Genomic DNA, 6,054 nt, shown 5'->3' with positions numbered 1-6,054 from the left:
GTGTGATGTGAAGACAAACTATGGTGTGGACTTTGGTGAATGTCGGCTCAATGTCTCTGGTAAGTTGGTTGAGAACTTTATTGACAGGTTCAATTCTGCAGCTCTTTTGGATCAACAAGAACCTGAAGAAAAGTACTGAGGACGACCACAGTCCACAATCCTTCATTTCATTCTCACAGTATCTGAGAAATATGTCACAATTTCAGCTTTTCTGTTGTTTGGTCTCTTTTCAGCAGTGAGGGATTGGCCCGAACCTGAGAGACCCAACAGTGAGAGACCCAACAGGGTCAGTTGGGGAATGATCTTCCTCTACTGTGGACTGGGACTGACAGCAGCAGTGGTTGTTGTGTGATTTCTTCATCACCTTCATTTATTCACTGTCTTGTCTAAGAGACAAAGTCCAGTGGAGGCTTTGAGAAAAGTTACAGCTCATCAGGATCAGTGTGAACAGTTTTAAGCATGACACACCATTAAAACACACCCTGCCTTGATGTTGTTCAGTAAGTGTCCATGACATAAGAGTCAGAGGAGGTTAATGGAGTTGATGAAGGAAACCTTGTTCTTCACCTTTGTTGTCCATTATTTTGACAGGACGTCTCATCAAACTTTGTCACTTATTAGACAGATCTGAAATCTGCTCTGTTGTACGGCATGTGTAACTCTGTGCATTTGTTGCATCTGATTGATAAGATATGACAACTGTCAACATTGACAGTATAACCTGTATATTCTGTACTGCAGGATGTAAAGAAGAATTAGGTGAAACTTAGAGCAGAGAACATTCACTTTGTGTTGTATGTTTGTTATGTTCACATTTCTGTTTGTGTTGTTTTATTATCAAGATTTTATTTACTGTCTAGATTTTAAGAACAGATTTAACTTTCCCTCGTGGAACTTTAACGTCTTCTTGTTGTAATGCTGCAGTTCAAACTGAAATGAAGTGCTGCTGTTTGATTTGTGTTTGTCCATTCAACATCCTTCACTGTCACATCTCTAAATGTCACAGCTGGTTCAGTAAATCACTGTATGGAGAGTTTTCACTCTGTGCCTTCTGATCGTTACAGTACACTGCCTCTCCTAATGTTCTGTTTATAATGTGTACATATTGTAAATAAATCTATATTTATATGAGAGATGTTGTTTTGACTCCTCTCTAAGTCTGTTAATATCCCAGGAGATGTAAAGTCAAAGAGTTTATCAGCAACAAAGTTTAAATAATAAACTTTATTAACACTCTGAAACAGTTACAAACTGACTTTCAGGCCACATTAATGAATAGAATATAAAAAGACAGACAAGAGATGAATCAATGTGCTTTTATTGCTTCAGTGTGTCACAAATCACATAATGAAAAGTACAAATGGTAACATATTTTCAAATGGCGTCTTTGAGTTCTTGGAGACATTTATTAACTTAATATAAATCTGATATACAATGTTTTCTACAGGACGCACCAGGAAGAAGAAGAATTACACTTAAGCTGTTTTAGTGAGACGTTATTAACATGTTGACTGCAGACAGTCTCCAGATGATTCTTAGTGTTGCTGCTTTACATTCGTCTGGGTTAAACTTTACATTTCTCTCTCGTCACAACGCTGTGCTGATGCTCCGGTGAGGTTCAGGTGCCAAACTCACTCAGTCAGGATTCAGAAAACATCTCGGTTTGGTTTAAAATATCTGTTTTAGTCGACCATAAAACAGCTGATGTGCCCAGGTGTCCTGACAGAAACACCTTGTTCTCCCACAGACATTTAGGTAACTGTGTTAAAACTGTGTTCGCCATGTTGTTTCTGTCGGATGTCGATGTATCCGGTTTGCAGACACATGAACTTCTAGCAATATCTGCTGTTCTGTGACATTTAACACATCAGCTGTCAGCACATTACTTAACACTGAAATAAGAACAAACTAGTTTAAGTGGACAAGAAAAATGAAAATATACAATATGTTTTTCTAATTTCTCACAATATCTGAAAATGATCCAGATGCAGATCTGCAGTTTTTAGGTGTAATAATATTTATAATTAGCAAATATTGACCATATACAATGTTCATTTTCCCATTTACTTACATTGTAATATTATTTTTTTGAAAAAGCTGAATATTTGAAAAGTACAAGGCTGAAAGAGCTTAAAACGCTGAACATTTTGATTGTTTCTCTAGCTGAATGTATGCTGAATTAGTAGCAGAACGAAATTTGAAAAATTCCCCATAAAAATAAATGGGAAAGATTTTTTCGCTCGTCATCTCTGGAAACACAATTTTCAAACTCAACCGTTCACTGATTGGGTTGAGAAATAAACTGCTGCTCCGTGCAACACAGGACGTATCACACTGCAGACTTCTCTCAGCTAAATCTTTGATACTGTACCTCAGGCGAAGCACAGATCATGGTATTATCACAGATAAACACGGGAAAGAAAATGAATACGCTGCCAGACGAGAAATGAAAGAGCAGAAAAAAGGGCCATATTTATCCTAAAATTAACACAATCCTTTTCAATCCAATTTCTGCGTGATGTCACCTGTGTAAACCTGTTAGCACGTGTACGCGACAATCACAACAACAGATAACAGCAGAGACCAGCTGCCTCGCTCATCATCCCAGTGTACGCTCATTTCCACAACGTTTCAGCAAATTTTATAGACCCTGTTGGTGAAAAATCCCGAAGTCGATCTCAGGTTGAAAACTGCTGGACAGTCGCACAACTGCACTTCATACCCACCGTATTAGTTTCATCTCAGTCTCAGACTTCCGCTTTCAAAATAATCCAACAATCCATTCAGAGCGGTTTGGTTTCTGCTGTGGTCGTTCCTCTCAAACTGCACTGCTGTCCTGGTATTTATGTGGATGCAACTTGACTTGTATATCTGACCCAAACGCTGCTCAACCACCAGAATGTGACAGAGAGCTTAGGGTGTCGACCTGGCCTCCAAATTGTCGTGCACCCAATTCGACTGAGCATCCATCGAACGTGCTGGAACAAGTCTGATCCATGAGGGTCCCACCTCGCATCCCAGAGGACTCAAAGGACCCAGACACCTCTGGATACCCTCAGAGGTTCCGTGTCCATGACCCGACAGGTCAGAGCCAAGTTCACTCCACAGTGTCGCCTCCAGGGATCCGACATGTTCCGTCACATCGTAACAGATGTTCAGATGGAATGGCATTCTTATTTATTTTTTATTTCTTGTATGTAAAAACCACAGGAGCCGATGAAACAGGTGTCATATTTATCATTGATCAGAGCGTAAGAGATGTGTTTGACAGGTACTTTATATTTCATACTTGTTCTGTTAGCACCAGAAAAGCTGCGAGCAGGGACAGTAAAAAAAATAAATAAATACAATAAAAATATAAAAATAAAGTGGATTTGAGACCGAACAATTCTTTGCTCAGCCATTTTTTATTTGGTTACTGAAACATCTATAAGAGCTTTGTTGGTTCTCCACTGTGTGCTGTTAGACAAGGAATCAGTTGTGTGTGTGCGTGTGTGTGTGCATGTGTGTGTGTTTGAGATCAAAGCAACAGAATCAGGCCAATAGAATCGAACTAATAGCATCCAGCCAATAGAATCAAAGCAATAGAATCAAAGCCAAACAGAACCTCCGTTCCATCAAAGCAACATTCCATTCTGATTTAACAGTAGGTCAACAGGACAACATCTCTTCAGTCCAGCTCTTAGTCTACCACTGACACAGCTGTGAAAACGTGAGAGCACTAACACAACGAGAAGCGCAAAGAGAAAGACGTCTGATACGGACAATTCTTTTCAGAGACAACAGCATTTTTCTGAGTCAGATTATACCAGGCGAATAAAATAGACTCTAAGGAGCACCACAGAGAAATGTCTTGGCAAGGTCTTCATCAAGAGGAAGAAGACACAAAGTCGAGGCAGAAAAGGCCGATAAATGTATATGAAATCCCTCCCAACAGGGTAAAAGAAATAACCACTGAGATAGAGAAGCGATTAAAAAGCAGCATTGATGAAACTGTTAGCAATCCAAAGATAGCTACTCAGCTGAGAGCTAACACCAGGCAGAAGTTTCAAACTGACCTCGAGATGGAAAACGAGCTTCTTAGAGCTGAGCTCCAGGTGGAGAAGCAGAAGAACAACCTTCTCCAAGAAAAACTGGACAGAATCAGTGACCATCAGCCAATGGTATGAAACTGAAATCATGACGGTGAGACAACACGCTGAAACTCTCCAGCAGGAGCTTGACGAGGAAGCCAAGGCTCACAAAAAAAAATTGCTGAAATGCGTGGGGCTGCTTGACAGCACTGTACCCTGAACTTTCAGACGAGACTCAAGTCCTTGAGGAGGAGCTGTGTGACAAGCAGGCGTCCACCTCCACTGCAGCATTCCTTAATCTGATTGATTTGTCTCTGGACTCTGAGGAGGAGCTGCTGCACCAGTGGCCGTTGACTTATACAGCACCGGCCCTTGAAGAGTTTGACGTGCCTCTAGACTCTGAGGCGAAGCTGTGGGACCAGCAGGCGTCCACCTCCAATGCACCGGCCCTTGAAGATTTTGACTTGTCCTTAGACTTTGAGGACGAGGACCTGTGTGATGAGTGGGGGCTCCCCTTAATACCGCCGGATCTTCAACAGCTTGACGCGCCTCTAGACTTTGATGAGGAGGAGCGGTGTGACCAGCAGCTGTCGACCTGGCCAGGATCAACAGTTTGTAGGACGAGTCCAGTTGGACAAAGACGTCCTCAGAGATGGACGACTCAGACTTCATGTGTCCAGACTCAGGACTGAGGACTCAGGCTGGTACCTGTGTGATGTGAAGACAAACTATGGTGTGGACTTTGGTGAATGTCGACTCAACATCTCTGGTAAGTTGGTTGAGAACTTTATTAACAGGTTCAATTCAGCAGCTTTTTTGGATCAACAAGAACCCAAAGAAATGGATATGGATTACCCTCTACTGTGAACTGGGACTGACAGCAGCAGTGGTCGTTGTGTGGTTTCTTTGTCACCTTTTATTTATTCACTGTCTAAGAAACAAAGTCCTGTGGAGGATTATAAAAAGGTTACAGTTCAGCAGGATTGGTGGAAACAACTGAAACACATCCTGCCTGTTGTTCAGTAAGTGTCTGTAATAAAAGAGTCAGAGAAGATAAACATGAATGGAGTTGATGAAGGAAACCTTGTTCTTCACCTTTTTTGTCCATTATTTTGACAGGATGTCTCATCAAACTCAGTCACTTATAAGACAGATCTGAAATCTGCTGTGTGTTCACTTTACTGAAATAATGCTGAGAAACATGTCGACCTCATACAACACGTGTAACTCTTTGCATTTTATGTTGTTGCCTATATGATTAATAAGATATGACATTAACATTGACAGTATATCCTGTATATGTATTGCTCACCTCTTAACTGGAGCACGTAAGAGGGAGCACATTACTCCCATTCTGGCCTCCCTCCACTGGCTGCCTGTGCACTGTAGAGTTCATCTTAAGATTCTTTTATTTGTTTTTTACAGATGAGCCCCCTCACTGTCCATTTTTAAAACTAATCTAAAAACCCATCTTTATTCTTCAGCTTTCAACCCAGCATGAGACCCTGCTCTTGTTTTAGTGTCTTAATGTTTTTATTGTCATTGTTTTTTATATTGTCTTTTATGTTTTTATGTATTATGTTGTATTTCCTATTTATGTACTGCACTTTGTCCCAGCTATGTCTGCTTTAAAGTGCGTTATAAATCAAGCTGAGTTGAGTTGAGTTGAGTTGAGTTTAGTTGAGTTGAGTTGAGTTGAGTTGAGTATATCCTGTACTGGCCTCCTGCAGGATGTAAAGAAGAATCAGGTGAACTATAGAACAGAGAACATTCAGTTAAATTTAAAACATGAAATGAACTGAAGAACAGTGAACCACTGAAAACATTAGAAACATTTGTAAAGACATATTTGTCATATTTTCAGCTGCAGTCATGTGTTAATGTCAGCAGGTGGCGCCAGTGGTTTCCAACCTGTGACAACATGTGGATCAGCTGCTGCTGCAGAGAAGATCAGATACATCATCAGCTGTGAGCTCCAGTT

General features: G+C 40.7%; 1 long non-coding RNA gene across 1 annotated transcript; it reads left to right on the top strand.

The window, feature by feature from the left end:
* Positions 1 to 1,133, top strand: LOC119027448. The gene is made up of 2 exons (XR_005077380.1): positions 1 to 59; positions 234 to 1,133. It is a non-coding gene; the product is annotated as an uncharacterized LOC119027448 (long non-coding RNA).
* The last annotated feature ends 4,921 nt before the right edge of the window (positions 1,134 to 6,054 follow it).

This window comes from Acanthopagrus latus, chromosome 10 (assembly GCF_904848185.1).
Source record: "Acanthopagrus latus isolate v.2019 chromosome 10, fAcaLat1.1, whole genome shotgun sequence".
Classification (NCBI taxonomy): Eukaryota; Metazoa; Chordata; class Actinopteri; order Spariformes; family Sparidae; genus Acanthopagrus; species Acanthopagrus latus.
The sequence above is the reverse complement of the archived record's forward strand: the minus strand, read 5'-3'. Positions and strand labels throughout refer to the sequence as shown.